The 23,753-nt window shown below is 45.8% G+C and overlaps 1 long non-coding RNA gene and 1 other non-coding gene across 2 annotated transcripts; one reads left to right on the top strand and one right to left on the bottom strand.

Moving 5' to 3' along the window:
* The first annotated feature begins 768 nt into the window (after window positions 1-768).
* Window positions 769-12,053, top strand: LOC117978161 (uncharacterized). Its single transcript, XR_010112735.1, has 5 exons — window positions 769-1,616; window positions 3,776-5,542; window positions 6,011-6,092; window positions 8,456-8,901; window positions 9,352-12,053. It is a non-coding gene; the product is annotated as an uncharacterized LOC117978161 (long non-coding RNA).
* A 10,874-nt stretch (window positions 12,054-22,927) lies between these two features.
* Window positions 22,928-23,034, bottom strand: LOC117978444 (U6 spliceosomal RNA). The gene has a single exon (XR_004669232.1). It is a non-coding gene; the product is annotated as a U6 spliceosomal RNA (small nuclear RNA).
* Between the last annotated feature and the right edge of the window lie 719 nt (window positions 23,035-23,753).

A 23,753-nucleotide genomic window follows, 5' to 3' on the forward strand; every position in this document is an offset into this window, starting at 1 on the left:
TATGTGGATAGTTAATAGTTATTGTTGAATCACCAAGGAAGGTCCTAGTGAAGACTGCTGTGGTGTCCTACTTGATCTGAAAGGAAAATTTGCCACACCAGTAAATCGAAGTCCTTTCTAATAATAAGCTTGCAAATGTAAGCCCTTGTACTTCATCCAGAATTTTACCTGCCCCTTTTGTAATAAAAACTTCCCATAACTGTCCTGTTCCAGGTGGTAACCTAAGTAGTTACATGTGTTATTTAATCCTTAATGATAACAATTGGGTAAGTTATCTCTTAAGGTAACTTATTAATACATTATCTAATAAATGAATAAGTTAAACATCTTAAACCCTGCTTCCTCATCTGCAAAAGGATGAGGAAACTGAGGGTTTAAGATGTTTAGTAGCTTATTCAATAGGTGGTAACTGGCAGAACAAGAGTTTGAACTGGTCTTAGTTACACCAGGGCCTGTGCTTAAATATTGCGCCTTGCAAGTACCTGGTCTGCTACACTGCCACATTTCTGAAGCATGATCTTCTACAGAGTTGTTAGCACAGAGCAGATGCTCCCTGATTAAGAGGGGCAGCTGGCCACCAGGCAGCCTGGAGAAGCAGAAAGCACCAGACACGCTAATTGTCTCAGTTTAGACCCCAACTCTGTGAATTGGGCATGTAACTTCTATGAATGTTTTCTCAGCTATAAAACGGACCCCATGCCTTCCTTGCTGGTTTGGAGTGAGGATTACATTGTGACTGCACACGTTAAGGTGTCCAGACCTCGAGAATGTGACAATCTGCTGGGGTCATGACAGACCAAAAAGTATTATTTCTTCTCAGTTTTAGTGACGGTTTATTTTTAGGAAATGTGCATGGTGCCATGGTAAGTCTCTGGATCTGCTTCTTTGTGCACAGAGATAGTCTTGGAGTTACTTCCATGGAAATAAGGTAATTTTGGTCAAAAGAGGAAAGGTGTTAGTAATTGGAGTTATAAAATACACCATTCTTTGTAAGTAATGCCGAGATGGTTTATCAGAGTCTCTCATCTTTAATGAAAACTTTTGCTGCTTTTCAAGCAAACTTGGTTCCCATAATTTGGGATTCATCCACAGAATGTTCAAAGTTTAGTGTCAGCCATTTTCAGCAGATAATAGAGGCTGACAATTTCCTGTGTTCTTTAGAAGACTTTGAAAGCTTCATGGGAAGAATGAAGACTATTCTTGGCCTGAACATTTGCCCCATGGGGTGCTGGACCCAGCCAAACAGCCTTGTATTGGCAAAGGAGGGTCAAGTGAAAGGAGACCTTGTTCTGTGCCAGGCTCTCAAAAAGGGTAGCCTGAAACCCTATTGGCCACACGGAACCTCTTTTAGATGCTGTTTGTGGACCTGCCGAAATCTAATGCCACTCAGGCTTTCTGAAACCCTATGGGGGTGGGAAGAGGCAGTAGCCTCTGAGAGCAGAGGTTTGTGAAGATGTGGCATAGATGAGGAGGCTAGCAGAGGGGGGATAGTCAGACACTACCAACAAACTTCCTTTTTGTTCTCTTTGTTCTCTCTTCGAGGTGGGCCACCCCGCTTAGCTCCCTTTTGTCCAAGTGTGTTGTAAGGGAGCAGCATTTCACCGGGAGATTTGCACGTAAGTAGAGCACAGATTCCCCTGGGTGAGGGGCTGGCTCTCACCCAAGTGTGGGGATACCAAACTAACTTGTTCTGGCAAAGGCATACAACTTTTTTACCCCTCATTTAATTCTGTTGTCTTTGAATTTTTAATGATCTCTTTCATATTTAAATATATGCTGTACTCTAGTGTAGCACAGAAAAGTTCCCTGTGTCTTGGATAAGCCAGTAGTTTTAAGCAACTTGGCAAATGGTGAGTGAAGTAATGAGCACTCTGGCATGGCCCCTGGTGTTAATGTGAGCTGTTTTCCCTGCATTTCAGAAGTCAGGGAATATATCAGTGGGACGTAGTGGGAGCTGTCCAATTTTTTTTTCCTTAGGGATAACTCTCAATGTGATTATACAAATCTCTGGCTTACCCTGATAAAGTTAAAAAACAAAACTAAATGTTGTATTCAATATTTTGGGAACACAGTTCTCTCACCCAGACACAAATGAAATCTTCCTTAGACCTTTTTATTGCTGGGCAGAGGTGCCAGGAACTCAAATTGGCATTTTCTCAAATCTCCACCTCATTAGTGCCTATTTAGACCCCATCCCTAAGAGTCAGGTGCTTTGGAAGATGGAATGGAGGCCGCTGATAAAAATCCACTTTCTGTAGTCTCCATTCAGGTATGATTGGCCTGATTATAGCTCATGTCCTGAAAAGGAGATAGGTTTTTTTTCTACAACTTGTAAGAACTGATGAACTCATCCCACCAAATGCAAATGTTTTAGACAGTATTCAAACTGGGAAAAATACCTGCCTATCAAGGGAGAGATGACTCACTTTGAAGTCTAAGGGAAGGAAACAAAATTGGAAAAGTGCTGCAACAAGTGTTTGTGGAGTACTTGCTGTGTGCCAAATACAGAGCATTCACATAGATTGTGAACTAGAGCTCCTGAGAAGGCTATGACATGGGCATTTCCACCTCTTTATAAAAACAAGCAAGCTAAAATATCACGGTGTGATTCCATAACATTTGTATTTGTTATCCATTGTTCCACAATAAATGCCCCTCAATCCTGGCAACAAAATTTAAACCACAACAATCTGTAATAGTAACATTCATTATCTTAGTTTCTGCAGGTTAGGAATTAAGCGGTTTAGCTGGGTGGTCTGGCAGGGTGCCTTGCAGTAAAGATGTTGGCTGAGGCTACAGTCAACTGTGGGCTTCAATGGGGCTGGGGGATCTGCTTCCATGATGGCTCACTGACAACACTGGCAAGTTGACGTTAAGAGGCCTCAGCCCCTTGCCACATGGACCTCTCCACAGGGCTGCTTGAGTGGCCTTGTGACATGGTGGCTGGCTTTCTCCCAGAGCAAGTAATCCAAGAGAGAGCAAGGCATAAGCCACATGGCTTTTATGACCCAGCTCTGAAAGTCACACACATAATTTCCCAATATGCTATTGCTAATGCAGCTTAGTCCTGTTCAATGCATGAAGGAGCTGTACAAGAGCAGGCGTACTAAATAAAGGTGGCACAAATACAGCAAGCTTTTGTAAATAGTCTTATTTGGCAAACCCATTTAGCTGACTTTCTGGGTATTCTTGATAATCATTTTCCTAAAATGAAACTATTTCAGTTTTTGAAATTAGCTAATGGGATTCTCCCTAAAATAACTAAATTTAAACCAATTGAAGGTGCTGAGAATGTTTTTACAGATGGGTCTAGTAATGGTAAAGCTTCTTATTCTGGATCAAAAGCTAAAGTTTTCCAGATGCCCTATACTTCAGCTCAAAAAACAGAGCTGGTAGCTGTAATTGAGGTATTGACTGCTTTTAATATGCCTATTAATGTGATTTCTGATTCTTCATATGTGGTTCATTCCACACAGTTAATTAAAAATGCTCAGTTACAATGTCAAACAGATGAATAACTGATGACAAAAACAAAAAAGGGGGAGAAACAGGGATTACGGGACAGCCCATATACAACTGAATCTAGCATTATTAACTTCAAATTTTTTGAGCCTGCCGAAAGGCCAGATGTTATCAGTAGCTGAACAGCATCTACAGAAACCAGCTGCAAAGACAGAAGCAGAACAACTGGTTTGGTGGAGAGATCCGATAACAAAAAGTTGGGAAATAGGTAAAATAATAACTTGGGGTACAGGCTATGCTTGTGTTTCTCCAGGCCAGAACCAGCAGTCGATTTGGATACCATCAAGACACCTGAAACCTTATCATGAACCAGATGCCAAGGAAGAGATTCTGGAAGGATCCTGAGGACCCCCCTGGTTGCAACCATGTCAAGACTGATGCTGAGGAGGACCCCAACTGTCACGAGCAACACCCATCAAACACAGCCACCCACCTGGGGACAGACCAAGAAGCTGCCACAGATGGCAGAAGAAAACCTGAAGAAAGCAGGACAACCAGTCACAATGAGTAATTTAATGGTAGCTATGATAGCGGTTATCACCACTGCTGTGAGTATTCCTTCAATAAGGGCTGACACAGGGAACAATTATACTTATTGGGCATATTTATCAATCTTGGCTGGCAATAATGCCTGGATGTAATCACTCTATGATGCAGTTACACATGCTTTCTGATCTCAGTATTTACCATAACAAATCTGCTCCTATATTTGAGGCATACTGCCCTCAAAAACCTATTTGTAAACAGAACTGGACCTGGCCAGAAAAAATGAACGTACTTGTTTAGGAAGGTTGCATTGCAGAACATGCAGAGATGCTGCACAATGATTCCTATGGAATCATTATTAATTGATCCCCTAAGGGGATGTTTAGCTTAAATTGCACCTCTCAGTCCGTGTGCCACGGCCACACTATGTTCAGCTGATCTGAACAAAACGGCCAGATGGTACATATAATAAGAAGTATGGCAAGAGTTCCTATTATCTGGAACCGTGGCAGTATAGTGGCACCTCAACCTCAAATGATATGGCCCACTGTAGGAGCTAAACATTAAGGATTTGTGGAAACTATTAATAGCTCTTAGTAAGATCAAAATTTGGGAAAGAATAAAAAAGCATCTAGAAAGACACTCTACAAACTTGTTTTTGGATATTGCAAAATTAAAAGAATATTTAAAGCATCCCAGACACACCCGACCTTAATGCCAGGATCTGGAGTGCTTAAAGGAGCTGCAGACAGATTAGCAGCTAGTAACCCATTAAAATGGATACAAACACTTGGAAGCTCTGTGATTTCAATGATGATTGTGCTTTTAATCTGTGTTGTTTGTCTTGTATAGCCTGCAGATGTGGATCCTGACTCCTGAGAGAAGTAGCTCACCGTGATAAAGCTGCCTTTGCTTTTATCGATTTGCAAATCAAAGAAGGGGGACATATTGGGAGCAGGCCCCCCAAAATCTGGCCATAAACTGGCCACAAAACTGGCCATAAACAAAATCTCTGCAGCACTGTGACATGCTCATGATGGCCATAACACCCACGCTGGAAGGTTGTGGGTTTACCGGAATGAAGGCAAGGAACACCTGGCCTGCCCAGGGCAGAAAACCACTTAAAGGCATTCTTAAACCACAAACAATAGCATGAGGGATCTGTGCCTAAAGGGCATGTTCCTGCTGCAGATAACTAGCCAGACCCACCCCTTTATTTCTGGCCATCTCTTCATTTCCCATAAGGGATACTTTTAGTTAATTGAATATCTATAGAAACAATGCTAATGACTGGCTTGCTGTTAATAAATATGTGGGTAAATCTCTGTTCGGGGCTCTCAGCTCTGAAGGCTGTGAGACCCCTGATTTCCCACTTTACACCTCTATATTTCTGTGTGTGTGTCTTTAATTCCTCTAGCACCACTGGGTTAGGGTCTCCCCGACTGAGCTGGTCTCGGCACTTCTCTTTGCCTTGAAAGCAGGTACAGAGGACCTTCCTGGCATCAGAAAAAGGCCTCCAGAAAAAGAGACACAGGTACTAGCAATTGCAAATTATCCAGAGCCCTTCTAAGTTGTAAGATCTGAAGGAAATGTCTGCCATCTATATTCTCAGCCACACTTAGTTTCTTAATCTGCAAGATGGAATTAATAATAGTACTTACTTTATGACGCTGTTGCAGAAATTCATTGAGTTGCTACACGCCAAACACTGAGAACCCAGCTGGGCATATAATAAGCATTCTATTGCATGGCATTATTGCCGTCATTTTTACTTCTATTACTGCTACTGCTTGTAACTGCTTGTAACTGCTTGTGCTTTTTTGATATGAAAGTCCACCATCAGGGAGCACTGTAGTGGAAAAGGTATTAGGCCAGGCATAGCCTTTAGTTCTCTGGCCTTGGGTCCTTCATCTGTGATATTCAGTTAACAATACCTAGCCAGTAGGGGTGTTAAAGATTAAATAAATGTGAGAATGTGCCTGTTGCTTAATCTTCCTCAAAGGGTTATGGACTCTCAGAGCCACAAGAAGGTCATCTCTCCTTTGCTCCTCGTATGCTGGGATCTGCCACATCAATGGCAACAGGTGGGCCTCCAGAATTTGCTCCAGGTGTTTGGAAGTCCTGACACCCTCCTGATCTTCTCTGTAACATGCACACTTTGGCCTGTGTCAGTTTGCTGGAACCACATCAGGCCGGCCCTCTTCCTGGGACAAAATTCTTTCTTTTTCTCTTTCTTTCTTTCTTTCTTTCTTTCTTTCTTTTTCTCTCTCTTTCTTTCTTTCTCTTTCTCTCTTTCTTTCATCTTTCTTTCTTCCCCTTCCTTCCCTTCCTTCCTTCCCTTCCTTCCTTCCTTCCTTCCTTCTTTCCTTCCTTCCTTCCTTCTTTCTTTCCTTCCTTCCTTCTTTCCTTCCTTCCTTCCTTCTTTCCTTCCTTTCTCTCAACTCCAGTGTCCCGGCTGAAGTGCAGTGCACTGAACATTGCTCACTGCAGCCTTCACCTCTTCAGCTCAAGCGATCTTCCAACCTCAGCCTCCCAGTAGCTGGGACTACAGATGCATGCCACCATGCCTAACTAATTTTTGTATTTTTTGTAGTAACAGGATTTCACCACATTGCCTAGTCCAGTCTCAAACTCCTGGCCTAAAGTGAGCCTTACACCTTGGCCTCCCAGAGTGCTGGGATTACAGGCATGAGCCACTGCACCTGCCCAGGAACAGAATATTGACCGCCATTTTAAAAGAATTCAAGAAGTTTGCTTGAATTCATGATCAAGCAGCTCACCAGCTGGGAATAATATAATGCCAATTTTTAGAGTAATGGCTAAATAAATCAGGATATAGCCATAGAACAGAATACTATGTAGAAAGCGAGAATGAAGTATTCCTTTATTTCTTCTTAAGGAAATACCTCTAAGCATAACATTGAGAAAGAATGAGGTATTCCTTTATTTCCTATTAAAGAAAGAACTCTAATCATAACTTTGAGTGATAAAAGCAGGTCGTATGCTATAATAACATTTAAATAATGCACACAAAATATAGCATATTTTAATTATATAGGAACGTTTATATGCATTCCATATTGTGACAGTTAATTTTAAATATCTCATGGCTAGGCCATGGCTGAATACTATCTTAGATGTTTTTGTAAAGGTATTATTTAGGTAAGATTAACATTTAGATCAGTGTACTTTGAATAAAACAGATTACTCTCCATAGTGGGATGGGCCTCACTTAATCAGTTGAAGGCCTTAAAAGAAATGAGGCTGACCTCCCCCAAGGAAGAAGGAATTATGCCTCCAGGCTTTCTTTGGACTCAGGGTGCAACATCACTTCTTCCCTGGGTCTCCACACTGATGGCTGGAGTTACCCTGCCTGCATATTTTGGACTTGCCAGCTTCCACAATTGTGTGACCCAATTCCTTACAATAAATCTCTCTCTCTTCTCTCTTTCTGTCCCTCTCTCTCTCTCTCTATATATATATATACATACACACACATAAATATATAGAGATTATATACACGTATGTATATATACATAAACCTATGTATACATACCTATTCCTTACCAATTCCTTACAATTAATCTCTATTCTCTCTCTTTCATTCTCTCTCTCTATATATATATATGCATACACGTATATAGATATGTACGTGTGTATATATACATAAATATATGTATACATAGATATGTGTACATAGATATGTATGTGCATGTAGATATGTGTATATAGGTATGTATTTGCACATATGTATATGCACACCTACATATATTTATGTACACATATGCATGTGTGTGTACACATATATGCATGTGTACATATATGTATACATGCACGTACATATATGTATGCATGTATATATACACAGGTGCATGCATGTACATATATGTATATATGCGTATATACACAGGTGCATGTATACATGTGTATATATACATGCATATACACATGTATACATGTGTACATATATATACACACATATACATATATGAAATAAAGGGGTGGGTCTGGCTAGTTATCTGCAGCAGGAACATGCCCTTAAGGCACAGATCGCTCATACACACATATATATACACACACACATGCAAATGCTCACCCATGCACCTGCTCATACACACACACTTCTGGAATTGGGTAGGGAAGGAAGGACAGTAGGGACCAGGGACATTTTAGACTTATCTGAATTGTTCTCATTTTTTAACAAAGAAAACTTATGCAAGCATTAATTTTGCAATTAAAAGGCATTCAAACATTTTGCTGCAGGCACTGACCAATATCCCCTGTGAAATATCACTAATGTCATGTTACTTACCTCTGTTAATGTTACGAAATTACACTATTTCTGTTTTCTGCTTTCCTAGTTCCCTGTTGCACCGTTTTTGATCTCTGCATGGTTCCACTGTCATCTAGCTTTTTGAAAAACTCATTTTGTTTGCTCTCCTTCCAGGTCCTGGCTTCCTGTCCTGGCCATCCAATCATATCCACCGCAAACAGGCCTTGTTCCTCTTTGTCACTGCAGGCCAGCTCTGAACCGTCTCTTTTCTTCCACTGACATAGAAAGATGAGATGTGTCAGCACCCTTGCAAACATGAAAGCCTAGCCAGTGAACTGCTGAGTGCTGGAAGCTTTGCCTGGGGCATGAACAGGTAGAGAAACTGGAGATTCTGTGTCAGATGAAGTGACTCAAAGGGACAGAATGGCCATCTTTGGACAGTTTAAGAGCTTTTATAAGGAAGAGGAATCAGAACTCACTTCATGTGGTGCATGGTGCCAAATCAACAAGATAAGTGTTCCCAGGAAGCAGATTTCAGCCCATCTCAGCTCACTTCAACCTCTGCCTCCCGGGTTCAAGTGATTCTCCCACCTCAGCCTCCCGAGTAGCTGGGATTACAGGTATGTGCCACCATACCCAGCTAATTTTTGTATTTTTAGTAGAAACGGGGTTTCACCATATTGCCCAGGCTGATTTTGAACTCCTGAGCTCAAGGGATCCACCCACCTCGGCCTCCCAAAGTGTTGGGATTACAGGCTTGCGCCACAGCACCTGACCTATATGCGTATTTTATGTCCAAATTAAAAAGGACTATAAATAAATATGAGAGTCTTGTTATGTGTGCTGAAGTGTTTAGAAGTGAAATGTACTAATGCTGCAATTCATTTTGAAATGCCTCCAAATAGGATGGTTTGAGGGATGGATAGTTGAATAGATTATATGATAAACTGAGCATAATGAAATGATAATTGTAGACTTCAGGGGTGGGTATGGATGTTCACTGCAAAATTCTTTCAACTTTTCATTAAGTTTGAACATTTCTTAAGAGTGTTAATTCATTTATTTTTTAGAGACAGGGTCTTGCTCTGTTTCCCGGGCAGGAGTGCAATGATGTGATCCTAGCTCACTGCAGCCTCAACTCCTGGGCTCAAGGGATGCTCCCTTCTCAGCCTCCCAAGAAGCTGAAACTACGAGTGCGCTCCACTGCATTTGGCTAATTACCCAGGCTGGTCTCAAACTCTTGTCCTCAAGTGATCCTCCCACCTTGGCCTCCCAAATTGTTAGGATTACAGGTGTAAGCCCCACACCCCAAACGTTTTTATAATAAAACACTGAAGGGAAATTCTGATGCTGAGACCCTGCACTTACATCTGTTAATGAGATCTTTCCTCAATTAAATATGCTGCCATTGGAAATTGGTACATTTCTTCGTCAAGGGCAACAGTTTGTCAAGGGCAACATACACATATTCCTGGGAGAAGTGACACTGTGGGAGATTGTTGAGCTTTTTTTACCCCTAAAAATGAACTTATCGGGGAATACATTCATGATCTCTCTACAGGTTCTAATAATGAGGGGAGAGCTGGGTTCTGCACCTGGCCTTGTTGCCGTGGTTACTGTTGCTTTCAGGCGATGGCACCTGTTCTCCAGGTGTGAGTCTGGACTTGTACTTGCTTTAGCCATATATGGCCACCAGAGGGAGCAGTTACCCCACAGTTGCCTGGAGCATCCACACTCCTCAAACTCACAGCTTGAAATGTCACCTGCAGCCGTCTGAGGTCATCCACGGTTATTTTCTTTTTCTTTTCTTTTCTTTTCTTTCTTTCTTTCTTTCTCTCTTCCTTCTGTCTTTTTCTTTCTTTCTTTTTTTCTTCCTTTCTTTTTCTTTCTTTCTTTTTCTTTCTTCTCTCTCTTTCTTCTTTCTTTCTTTTCTCTCTCTCACTCCCTTCCTTCCTTCTTTCCGTCTTTCCTTCTATCCTTCCTTCCTTCTCCCCTCCTCTCCTCTCCCCTTCCCGACAGAGTTTCGCTCTTGTTGCCCAGGCTGGAGTGCTGTGGCGTGCTCTCGGCTCACTGCAACCACTGCCTCCTGGGTTCAAGTGATTCTCCTGCCTCAGCCTCCCAGGTAGCTGGGATTACAGGTGCCCGCCATCATGCCCGGCTAATTTTTGTATTTTTAGTAGAGACGGGGCTTCCCCATGTTGGCCAGGCTAGTCTTGAACTCCTGACCTCAGGTGATCCACCCTCCTTGGCCTCCCAAAGTGCTGGGATGACAGGTGTAAGCCACTGCGGCTGGACATCCACGGCTATTTTCCTCATGCCTCACCTTCCCCTGTTGGTTCAGTGACCCTCAAAGGACAGAGCCTCTGTGCCATGGGCCCTTCCCCCGGATCTGTGCATTGCCTAATATGACTGGACCCTCCTCCTCACCCCTCATCCTGCCCCAGCTCCTCCGATGACATCATCGGCTCTGGAACTGCCACTCAGCCTCTTGCAAGAGGGTCCCCTCCCTCCGACCCCACTGTCCCCTCAGGACCCAAATTCCGCTGGCACCATCTGGTGCAGGGAGTCTTTTTTTCCTCCTATACCCCACATACCGCAGAATCTAAAGTAGGGTCTATATCCTCCATGCTTCCTGTGGTTGCGTCCAAGTCATTTCTCTTCCAAAGGCAGCAGAGTCACCTGCTGTCCCTCTCGGTGACTGCTGTCTGCTGGTCTTCTGCTTACACCTCCTCATCCACTGAGGACTTGGGCTGTCAGTTGACAGTGTTCTCCATCATTCTTGTCATGTCGTTAGAGGGATTGCTGCCTGGCAACCCCTCTACATTCCCCAGGAGGTTTGCAACAGTGATTTCATACAAGACGTTGGCGTCGTCACCCACGTGGACATGCCAGGCTACTCCCTGAGGGCGTCATCACCCATGTGGACAGGACAGGCTACTCCCCAAGGGTGATGTCACCCACGTGGACAGGGCAGGCTACTCCCTGTCTCTCTGGGCACCAGGACTGCTGCAGCTCCAGTGACCTTTTCCAGTGTGCCTCTCAGCCACCTCTCCCTGCCTGCGGTCACACCTGGGACCCTCCATCACCCAGAAAGGAGACTTCAGACAGCTCCCCACTGACCTCATTCCAGAACTCTCCACTTGGCCTCATCACCTCACTGTCTCTCTCTCTGTGTCCACTGCCTTCCTTAATCATCGTTCATAATTAAAATCAACTCCTGCAGGGCGAGGTGGTTCACGCCTGTAATCCCAGCACTTTGGGAGGCCGAAGCGGATGGATCACTTGAGGTCAGGTGTTTGAGACCAGCCTGGCCAACATGGCGAAACACCCGTCTCTACTGAAAATACAAAAATTAGCCAGGTGTGGCGGTGGGCACCTGTAATCCCAGCTACTGGGAAGGCTGAGGCAGGAGAATCACTTGAATCCAGGAGGTAGAGGTTGCAGTGAGCTGAGATCAAACACCACTGCACTCCAGCCTGGGTGACAGAGGGAGACTCCGTCTCAAAAAAAATAAATAAATAAACTCCTTTTTCTCTCTCTCTCCTGACATTGTTCCCCTCAACAAGGGTGACATGAACGGGCTAGATGTCTTGCGTCTGCACCTGACAGCCAAGCATCACTGGGAAAGCACACACTCAGCTGAACTTTTACTTTATTTATTCATCTATTTATTCATTTGTTTATTTATTTTAGAGACAGCTTCTCACTCTGTCACACAGGCTGGAGTGCAGTGGTGTGATCAGAGCTCGCTGGAGCCTCCACCTCCTGGGCTCAAGCGATCCTCCCACCTCAGCCTCCCTGGGAGCTGGGATCATAGACGTGCACCACACCACGCCCAGCTGATTTTCTAATTTTCTGTAGAGATGAGGTCTCATCATGTTGCCCAGGCTGCTGTTGAACTCCTGGCCTCAAGCAATCCTCCTCACCTCAACCCCTCAATGTGCTGGGATTACAGGTGTGAGCCACCATGTCTGGCTGTACTGCCCAGGCTGGAGTGCAGTGGAGCGATCTCGGCTCACTGCAATCTCTGCCTCCTGGGTTCAAGCAATTCTCCCACCTCAGCCTTCTGAGTAGCTGGGATTACAGGTGCCCACAACCATGCGTGGCTAGCTTTTATATTTTAAGTAGAGATGGGGTTTCACCATGTTGGTCAGGCTGGTCTCAAATCCCTGGCCTCCGGTGATCCACCTACCTCGGCCTCTCAAAGTGCTGGGATTACAGGAGTAAGCCACTGAGCTCGGCCTGGCCAGACTTTCACTTTAAATTCACAGACTTCAAGTAGGCTGCCTGGCAACCGCTTTATATTCCCCCAGGAGGTTTGCAACGGTGATTTCATACTTCCTCTCTCTCTCCTCAAACCTCCTGTGCTTCCTTCCCTCCCTCTTTTCTGCTCAGCTGAAGCTCACTTCTCTAACGTTATTAGAAGCCATCAGAGTGAATATTCTTTTTTTCTCTCTCTCTCTTTTTTGAGACAAAGTCTTGCTCTGTCGCCCAGGCTGGAGTGCAGTGGTGCAATCTCACTCCAAGCTTCGCCTCCTGGGTTCACGCCATTCTCCTGCCTCAGCCTCCCTAGTAGCTGGAACTACAGGCGCCCGCCACCACGCCCGGCTAATTTTTTGTATTTTTAGTAGAGACGTGGTTTCACTGTGCTAGCCAGGATGGTCTCAATCTCCTGACCTCGTGATCCGCCCACCTTGGCCTCCCAAAGTGCTGGGATTACAGGCGTGGACCGTGACCGGCCCAGAGTGAATATTCTTATCTTCCCACCACCCACCGACTGTGTCTCTGTTCCTTCCACTGTCACTGTGTAATAATTGCCCTTCTGGGGCTGGGCATGGTGGCTCATGCCTGTAATCCCAGCACTTTGGGAGGCTGAAGTGGGAAGACTGCTTGAGGCCAAGAGCTTGAGACCAGCCTGGGCAACATAGTGAGACTCCATCTCTACAAAAAGTTTAAAAATTAGCAAGGGTCTGGGTGTGGTGGCTCCCGCCTGTAATCCTAGCACTTTGGGAGGCTGAGGTGGACGGATCACCTGAGGTCAGGCGTTCAAGACCAGCCTGGCCAACATGGTGAAACCCTGTCTCTACAAAAATACAAAAATTAGCAGGGCCTGGTGTCATGTGCCTGTAATTCCAGCTACTTGGGAGGCTGAGGCAAAAGGATCACTTGAACTCGGGAGGCGGAGGTTGCAGTGGACCGAGATCGTGCCATTGCACTCCAGCGTGGGTGACAGAGCAAGACTGCATCTCAAAAAATTTAAAAAAATAAAAATAAAAGTTAGCAAGGCATGGTGGTGTGCACCTGTGGTCCCAGCTACTCAGGAGGAGCTGGGAGGATCTCTTGAGCCCAGAAGTTCAAGGCTGCAGTGAGCTGTGATTGGGTCACTGCACACCAGCTTGGGCGATGGAGTGAGACCTTATCTCTTAAAAAAAAAAAAAAAGAATTGTCCTTTTGATTGATGAAGCCGCGGACCACCCTGAGCTGTGCTTCCTATTCCTTCTGGCTTTCCCAAGCTTTTCTTGTCCACCGGGAGCTTTCACTAGAAGGTAGAGGACTGGCTCTGTAGTTGGGAACTACAGTTGGGAACATTCAAGAATATTCTATTAACATATTTACATTTTTTAAATATTTGGTTTTAAGAATATCAGCCCCCTTGGCCCGGCACAGTGGCTCACGCCTGTAATCCCAGCACTTTGGGAGACTGCGGTGGGCCGATCACCTGAGGTCAGGAGTTCAACGCCAGCCTGACAAACATGGTGAAACCCTGAATCTACTAAAAAAATACAAAAATTAGCCAGGTGTGGTGGTGGGTGCCTGTAATCCCAGCTACTCGAGAGGCTGAGGCAGGAGAATTGCTTGAACCCGGGTGGCAGAGGTTGCAGTGAGCCGAGAGCAAGCCACTGCACTCCAGCCAGAGCAACAGAGTGAGATGCTATCTCCAAAAAAAAAGAATATTACTATCAGTCACTCCTTGATATAACTGGAGATCTGAGATAACATAACAGCTGTGGCACCGCTATGAACCAGAGAGGGGACAGGAGGCTTCCCCAAGGGCAGCTGTAGTTCAGTAATCCGTTAACAAAAGTCTCCCTTCTAAAGTCTCCACCATTTTTTTTTAAGACAGAGTCTCACTCTGTCACCCAGGCTGGAAATGCAGTGGCACGATCTCAGCTCACTACAGCCTCGGCCTCCCAGCTTCAAGTGATTCTCCTGCCTCAGCCTCCCAAGTAGCTGGGACTAAAGGCATGTGCCATCACGCCCAGCTGATTTTTGTATTTTTTTTTTTTTTTTTAGCAGAGTTGGGGTTTCACCATGTTGGCCAGGCTGGTCTCAAACTCCTGACCTCAGGTGATCCTCCCACCTCGGCCTCCCAAAGTCCTGGGATTACAGGTGTGAGCCACCGTGCCCGGCCTAATTTTTGTATTTTTAATACAGATGGGGTTTCACCATGTTGGTCAGGCTGATCTTGAACTCCTGACCTCGAGATCCACCCGTCTCGGCCTCCCAAAGTGCTGGGATTGCAAGCGTGAGCCACCACGCCAGGCCTTATATGTGTTTTTCTAAATGCACTTAGAAATCAATGGGTAGGGCTTGGCTGCTTTAGGAAACCGTTCCAGAACTCTACTCTGCCCATAGACCCAGAAAAACACAAATGAGGACAAATAAGGAAAGCTTAGGTTTTCCCTGGAGAAAGAGGAAAGGTAGAAACAGACAGGACCAGACGACCGGCCAGACAAGACCACGTGTAAGTGCCAAAAGAACCACACAGGCCACGCCTTTAATTCCAGCACTTTGGGAGGCCAAGGTAGAAAATCACTTGAGGCCAGGAGCTTGAGGACAGTTTGAGAACAGCTTGGGCAACATAGCAAGACCCCATCTCTACAAAAAATTTTTTAAAGTCTGGGTATAGTGGCTCATACCTATAATGCCAACACTTTGGGAGGCTGAGGTGGAAAATTGATCACTTGAGCCCACAAGTTCAAGACCAGCCTGAGCAACATAGTGAGACCCTGTGTCTATAAAATTTTTTTTAAATTAGGCATGGTGGCCTACATCTGTAGTCCCAGCTACTTAGGAAACTGAGGCAGGAGGATCCCTTGAACCCAGGTTGATGCTGCAGTGAGCTGTGTTCATGCCACTGCACTCCAGCCTGGGTGACAAAGCGAGACCCTGTCTCTCAAGAAAAAAATGTTTTTTTAATTAGCTGGGCATGGTGGCATGCCAAGAGCGGAAATTTGTCAGGGTATTAAGTTGAAACAATAACAGTCCTTTAAAGCTTTTATATGCTTAAAAAAAAATGACCTTATGCCCCCACCCACTCCATTCCCTCCTGGTTTAACTGCTGCTTATGTTTTATTTTTATTTTTTTGTTGAGACGGGGGTCTTGCTCTGTCGCCCAGGCAGGAGTGCAGTGGCACGATGATAGCCCAATGCAGACTGGAACTCCTGGGCTCAAACAGACCATCTGTTTCTGGTCAAAAAAAGAAAAAAAAATCATCTGTTTCTGGTCAGAAGTCAGGTAGCTCAGTCCTTCATGAAGAGGAATGCCTTGCATGAGCTAGATTACTCAAAGGGTCCCAGTATAAAAGATACCCCTTATAAAAGATACCCCCTCCCACCTCTTAGAAACCTTCAAATGCTAGAAAGAATGTTCCAAAAGGCCGGCTGTGACTAGGAGCTGAATAGAGGCTGCTCCCTCTGAAAAATAACATCACGTCAAGCTGGGCAAATCTGAGAGCTATGAACCTTCCTAAATGTCAAAATTGCTAAGGTATTTTTAAAACTCAGAAACTTATATTAACAACTGAGAAGAGAAAGCGGTGGAAAACGTGAAGAAATCACACTTTTGTTAGGTGTTGAATTACTGGAGACGTATGTGTGTCATGAACTGAATTGCGTCTCCCAAATTTATATGTTAAAGTCCTAACCTCCAGGACCTTAGAATGTGACTATATTTAGAGATAGGGTCTTTAAAGAAGTTAAGTTAGAATGAGGTCATTGGGGTGGGCCCCAACCCAATCTGACTGGTGTCCTTATAAGAAGGGGAGATGGGGCCATGCATGGTGGCTCATGCCTGTAATCCCAGCAATTTGAGAGGCCAAGGCAGGCAGATCACCTGAGGTCGGGAGTTCGAGACCAGCCTGACCAACATGGAGAAACCCCGTCTCTACTAAAAATACAAAATTAGCCGGGTGTCGTGGTGCATGCCTGTAATCCCAGCTACTCGGGAGGCTGAGGCAGGAGAATCGCTTGAACCTGGGAGGTGGAGATCATGCCATTGCACTCCAGCCTGGGCAACAAGAGTGAAACTCCATCTCAAAAAAAAAAAGTCAGCTAGCTCATGTCTTTTTATTTTTATTTTTGAGACAGGGTCTTGTTCTGTTGATCAGTTTGGAGGGCAGTGGTACAATCATAGTTTACTGCAGCCTTGACCTCCTGGGTTCAAGGGATTCTCCCATCTCAGCCTCCAGAGTAGCTGGGACCACAGGCATGTACCACCATGCCTGGCTAATTTTTATGTTTTTTGTAGAGATGGGGTCTCTTCATGTTTCCTAGGCTGGTCTCCAGCTCCTGGCCTCAAACAATCCTCCTGCCTCAGCCTCCCAAAGTGCTGGGATTACAGGCATGAGCCACCACACCCAGCCTCTTTTTATAATGTACTGAAACGCTCTTTCAAAGTACTGGTGAGTGCACAATACAATTTTCCTTTAGGTTCAGTTTTTCTATCCCAGAACTTGCTGAATCTGAATCCCAGCCTTGTGCATTCCTGGACTCTGTTTCTGCCATTCACTCTGAGTGTGGGATGCAGAAACAGCTTTTTAGATACTGGTGCTTAATTAACTCCCAAAGGCATGAAGAAAAAGGTCTTTGGGCCAGGTGCAGTGGCTCACACCTGTAATCCCAGCACTTTGGGAGGCTGAGGCATGTGGATCACTTGAGGTCAAAAGTTCGAGACCAACCTGGCCAACATGGCAAAACTTCATCTCTACTAAAAATACAAGAATTAGCCTGGCATGATGGTGGGTGCCTGTAATCCCAGCTATTTGGGAGGCTGAGGCAGGAGAATCGCTGGAACCCAGGAGGCGGAGGTTGCAGTGAGCAGAGATCACACCACTGCAATACAGCCTGGGTGACAGAGTGAGACTCAGTCTCAAAAAAAAAAAAAAAAGAAAGAAAAAAGAAAAAGGTATTTGCACATTTCTGATCACAGAGGCCCTGAAGATGGGTCTGCTGGCCTTTTACTATTCTCAGAAACCTGCTTGGTGTTTGGGAGGAGGGTTGAGAAGGGGGCAAGAGCTGACCTTCCTCGCCCTGCAACTGCACGCGGGGGTGGCTGTTCTGTGTTCAGTGAGGCACTAGACTCCAGACCTGTGAGCCCTCACATGTTTTCATCCCCTTCTCTGGCCAGGCGCCGGTTGGCCCACGTGCCCTTAGCTTTCAGAGCATCCAGCTCTGCCAACCTTGCAGGAAGATCTGGGGGTAGGGGGTTCGGGGAAGAATCTTTATTGGGGCCATACACACTGCAGCCTCATAGGATGGGTGGGGCAGGAGCCAGGGCCCAGTTGACCCTGATGAAAAGCTTAATAGAGATATGTAGCCCAGCTCTGGCCGGGCACAGTGGTTCTCATGCCTGTAATCCCAGCACTTTGGGAGGCTGAGGCGGGTGGATCACTTGAGCCCAGAAATACTAGACTAGCCTAGGCAACATGACAAGACACCCCTCTTTATTTTATTATTTTTTATTTATTTACTTTATTGAGACAAAGTTTCGCTCTTGTTTCTCAGACTGGAGTGCAACCACACGATCTCAGCTCACTGCAACCGCCTCCTGAATTCAAGCGATTCTCCTGCCGCAGCCTCCTGAGTAGCTGGGATTATAGGCATGTGGTGCCATGCCCAGCTAATTTTTGTATTTTTAGTAGAAATGGGGTTTCACCATGTTGTCCAGGCTAGTCTGGAACTCCTGACCTTAGATGATTCACCCGCCTCGGCCTCCCAAAGTGCTGGGATTACAGGCGTAAGCCAGGGTGCCTGGCCAATGCCCCTCTTTATAAAAAACGTATAAAATTTGCAGGGTGCGGTGGCTCTTGCCTGTAATCCCAGCACTTTGGAGGCTGAGGTGGGCAGATCACGAGGTCAGGAGATCGAGAGCATCCTGGCTAACATGGTGAAACCCCATCTCTACTAAAAATACAAAAAATTAGTAGTCCCGGCTACTCGGGAGGCTGAGGCAGGAGAATGGTGTGAATCTGGGAGGCAGAACTTGCAGTGAGCCGAGATTGCACCACTGCACTCCAACCTATGCAACTGAGCGAGAGTCCATCTCAAACCAAACCAAACCAAACAAAACAAAACAAAAAACAGAAAAAAAATTATAAAATTAGCCGGGTGTGATGGTGCATGCCTGTAGTCCCAGCTACCGAGGAGGCTGGGGTGGAGAATTTCTTGAGCCTGGGAGGTTGAGGTTGCAGTGAATTGTGATCGTGCCACTGCACTCCAGACTGGGGGACAGAGCAAGATGAAAGAAAGAAACAAAGAAGGGGGGAGGGAGGGAGGGAGGAGGGAAGGAAGGAAGGAAGGAAGGAAGGAGGGAAGGAAGGAAGGGAGGGAGGGAGGGAGGGAGGGAGGGGAGAAAAAAGAGAGAGAGGGAAAGAAAGAGAGAAAGCAATTATTATAATATGATGGTCAAAGTGTTCTTATTCAGTTAGCCTCTCACCAGAGCTTAGCGGAGGGGTCTTCAACTCTAGACTACAAGTTAAGGCAAAGTTTTCAGAATTGAGTTTTTTTCTGTTTTTGTTTTTTTGTTTGTTTTTGAGACGGGATCTTGCTGTGTTCCCCAGGCTGGAGTACAGTGTTGCAATCATAGATCACTGCAGCCTGGAACTCCTGGGCTCATGTGATCCTCCCATCTCAGCCTCCCAAGTACCTGGGATTACAGTAGAGATGCACCACCATGCCCAGCTAATTTTAAAATTTTTTTGTAGAGACAGGGTCTTGCTATTTGCCCAGGCTGGTCTCAAACTCTTGGGCTCAAGCAATCCTTTCTCATTGGCCTCCCACAATGTTGAGATTACAAGTGTGAGCCACCACGCCCACCCAGAGTGATTTTTTTTTTTTTTTGAGACGGAGTTTCACTCTTATCATCCAGGCTGGAGTGCAGTGGTGCAGTGGTGCAGTGGTGCAGTGGCGTGATCTCGGCTCACTGCAACCTCCGCCTCCTGGGTTCAAGTGATTCTCGGGATTACAGGTGTGAGCCACCGTGCCTAGAGTCCATATTTTGGAATATTTTCAATCTGTGGTTGGCTGAATCCATGGATGGGGAACCTGCAGTTATAAGGGTCAACTGTACTGGCCTCGTCAGTCTGGAAGTGCCCCTTCTTCTCTTTTCTGGAGATTACGTGTAATTGGTGTTGCTATTTCTTTAACTATGAGCAGACTTCTCCAGTGAAACTATCTGGATCTGGAGATACCTTTTTCAAGAGTGGGAGGAAAGAGTTAACACAACAGGTCTGATTCACTCATTTCTCACTTATTTCTGTAGCCAAAGCGTGGCCATTGGTCAAACTCTGAAAACCAAACTCCTGGAATATTCACATAGTTACCGGGTCAGATGTTATTCTCCACACCCAAAACAGTGAGCCCAGATGAACCAGGCTGTCAGCAGGTTTAAAGTAAACATACAGATTCATGATGCTTGGCCAGGCACAGTGGTTCACGCCTGTAATCCCAGAATTTGGCGAGGCCGAGGCAGGCGGAATCGCTTGAGGTCAGGAGTTCAAGATCAGCCTGGCCAGCATGGCAAAAACCTGTCTCTACTGAAAATACAAAAAATTAGCTGGACGTGGTGGTGAGTGCCTGTAATCTCAGCTACTTGGGAGGCTGAGGCAGGAGGATCATGTGAACCCAGGAGACAGAGGTCGCAGTGAGCCAAGATCACACCACTGCACTCCAGCCTGGTGACAGAACGAGACTCTGTCTCAAAAAAAAAAAAAAAAAAAGCCACAGTGAGCTATGATCATGCCACTGCACTCCAGCCTAGGCGACATAGTGAGACCCCATTTTTGAAAAAAAAAAAAAAAGAATAAAAGATTCATGATGCCCAACCTGGTGGTTTAGGGCTGTGTTTGGTCACATGGCAGGAATGTCACCCAGGTTGGAGTGCAATGGTGTGATCTCAGCTCACTGCAACCTCAGCCTCCTGGGTTCAAGTGATCCTCCCGCCTCAGCCTCCCAAGTAGCTGGGATTGCAGGTGTGTGCCACCATACCCAGCTGATTTTTTTACATTTTTAGTAGAGATGGGGTTTTACCATGTTGGCCAGGCTGCTCTTGACCTCCTGACCTCAGGTGATCCGCCCCCGTCAGCCTCCCAAAATGCTAGGATTACAGCCATGAGCCAGAAGGAGTCTTGCTCTTGTAGCCTAGGCTGGAGTGCAGTGGCACGACCTAGGCTCACTGCAACCTCCGCCTCCCGGGTTCATGCAATTCTCCTGCCTCAGCCTCCAGAGTAGCTGGGATTACAGGTGCCTGCCAACATGCCCAGCTAATAGTTTTGTATTTTTAGTAGAGATGGGGTTTCACCATGTTGCCTAGGCTGGTCTCAAACTCCTGACCTCAGGTGATCCACCCGCCTTGGTCTCCCAAAGTGCTGGGATGACAGGCATGAGCCACCACGCCCAGCCTTTTTTTTTTTTTTTAAATAAAGACAAGATCTCACCATGTTGTCCAGGCTGGTCTCAAACTCCTGGACTCAAGCAATTCTCCCATCTCGGCCTCCCAAAGTGCTGGGATTACAGGGGTGAGCCACTGTGCCTGGCCTAACCACACAAATTTTGACTCCAGAACTCAAGTGGGATTTCCTGGGCAAGGACATCTCACACAAGTCCTTGCAGTTTGCTCCTGGAAAAGATAAGTCTGTGCTGTCCCTGCAGAGGATAAGTATGCATTTGACCTTCCAGCCTTCATCTATTAATATCCTTTTTCCTGCTGTCTTTGTATTGTATCCTCCACTGTAATAAACCTTCACCTAGAGTATAACTTGATCTAGAGTCACATGGGTCCTTCCAGGGAATCACCAAACTAGTTGTATGCGACCATGAAGGCAAGAAATTCTTTTATTAAAACTATGAATTCAAGGACAGGCGTGGTGGCTCACGCCTGTAATCCTAAGACTTTGGGAGGTTGAGGTGGGTGGATTGCATGAAGTCAGGAGTTCGAGACCAGCCTGGCCAACGTAGTAAACTCTGTCTCTTCTGAAAATACAAAAAGTTAGCCGGGTGTGGTGGTGGGCACCTGTAGTCCCAGCTACTTGGGAGGCTGAGGCAAAAGAATCGCTTGAACCCAGGAGGCAAAGGTTGCAGTGAGCCAAGATTGTGCCACTGCACTCCAGCCTGGGTGACAGACTGAGACACCATCTCAAAAAAAAAAAAAAAAAAAAGGATTCAGCTGGGCCTAGTGGCTCATGCCTGTAATCTTAACACTTTGGGAGGCTGAGGCAGGCGGATTGCTTGAGCCCCAGGAGTTGAAGACCAGCCTGGGCAACTTGGCAAAACCTCGTCTCTACAAAAAATAAAAAAACTAGCTGGGTGTAGTGGCGGGCGCCCGTAGTCCTAACTACTCAGGAGGCTGAGGTGGGAGGATCACCTGAGCCCAGGAAGTTAAGGCAGCGGTGAGCTGTGATTGTGCCACTGCACTCCAGTATGGGTGACAGAGTGAGATGCAGTCTCACAATAAAATAAAATAAAAATAAAAAACCATGAATTCAATTTTTAAAATTGTTACAGGATTTTAAAAATTATGTTTCATATTGAGTGATTTTTGGTAGTTTGTAGTTTTCGAAGAATTGGTCCATTTCATCCAACTTGTTGGATTTATATGAGTAGAGTTGCTTAGTATTCCCTTATTATCCTTTTGTTAGTTTTGTTTTGTTTTGTTTTGTTTTTTGAGATGGAGTCTCACTCTGTCACCCAGGCTAGAGTGCAATCGCACAATCTTAGCTCACTGCAACCTCTGCCTCCCTGATTCAAGCGATTCTAGTGCCTTGGCCTCCCAAGTACCTGGGATTACAGGCGCCCGCCACCACGCCTGGCTAATTTTTCTTTTCTTTTTCTTTTGAGACAGAGTCTTGCTCTGTCGCCCAGGCTGGAGTGCAGTGACCTGATCTCACTCACTGCAACCTCCACCTCCTGAGTTCAATTGATTCTCCTGCCTCAGCCTCCTGAGTAGCTGGGACTACAGGCGCCCACAACCATGCCCAGCTAATTTTTTGTATTTTTAGTAGAGACAGGGTTTCACCGTGTTAGCCAGGATGGTCTCGATCTCCTGACCTTGTGATCTTCCCACCTCGGCCTCCCAAAGTGCTGGGAATACAGGCATGAGCCACCATGCCTGGCCTAATTTTTACATTTTTAGTAGAGACGGGGGTTTCACCATGTTGCCCAGGCTGGTCTTGAACCCCTTACCTCAGGTGATCCACCTGCCTCCGCCTCCCAAAGTGCTGGGATTACAGGCATGAGGCACTACACCCGGCCTTGTTTTGTTGTTTTGTTTTGTTTTGAGGTTTTGAGACGGAGTTTCGCTCTTGTTGCCCAGGCTGGAGTGCCCTGGCACGATCTCGGCTCACTGCAACCTCCTTGTCCCAGGTTCAAGCAAATATGGAACGCAACACAAATTTGCATGTCATCTTTGTGCAGGGGCCATGCTGATCTTCTCTGTATCTTTCCAATTTTAGTATATGTGCTACCGAAGCATGCACAATTTTTGTATTTTTTGTAGAGATAGGGTCTTGCCATGTCACCCAGGCTGGTCGCAAACTCCTGAATTGAAGTGATTCGACCACCTCGGCCTCCCAGAGTGCTGGGATTACAGGCATGAGCCACAACACCTAGCCTCAAATGGAAATTTTAAAACAAAAATACAATAACAAAAATTTAAAACTCACTAGATGGACTCAATTAACAATATGAAGGTGAGGAAGAGTCAGTAGACAAACGTGGATTGATAGAAAGCACTCAAACTGGCCGGTCAAGGTGGCTCACGCCTGCAATCCCAGCACTTTGGAGGCTGAGGTGGTGGATCATTTGAGGTCAGAGTTCGAGACCAGCTTGGCCAACACAGCAAAGCCCCATCTCTACTAAAAATACAAAATTAGTCAGGCATGGTGGCACACGCCTGTAATCCCAGCTACTCAGGAGGCTGAGGCGGGAAATTGCTTCAACCTGGGAGGCAGAGGTTGCAGTGAGCTGAGATGGCGCCATGGCACTCCAGCCTGGGCATCAAGAGCAAAACTCCATCACAAAAAAAAAAAAAAAAAAAAGTGCTGAAACTGAGGCCGGGCATGGTGGCTCATGTCTGTAATCCCAGCACTTTGGGAGGCCAAGGTGGGTGGATCACCTGAGGTCATGAGTTTGAGACCAGCCTGGCCAACATGGTGGAACCCCGTCTCTACTAAAAATACAAAAATTAGCCAGGCTT

The sequence above is a fragment of the Pan paniscus genome, chromosome 6 (assembly GCF_029289425.2).
Source record: "Pan paniscus chromosome 6, NHGRI_mPanPan1-v2.0_pri, whole genome shotgun sequence".
NCBI classification, from domain to species: Eukaryota; Metazoa; Chordata; class Mammalia; order Primates; family Hominidae; genus Pan; species Pan paniscus.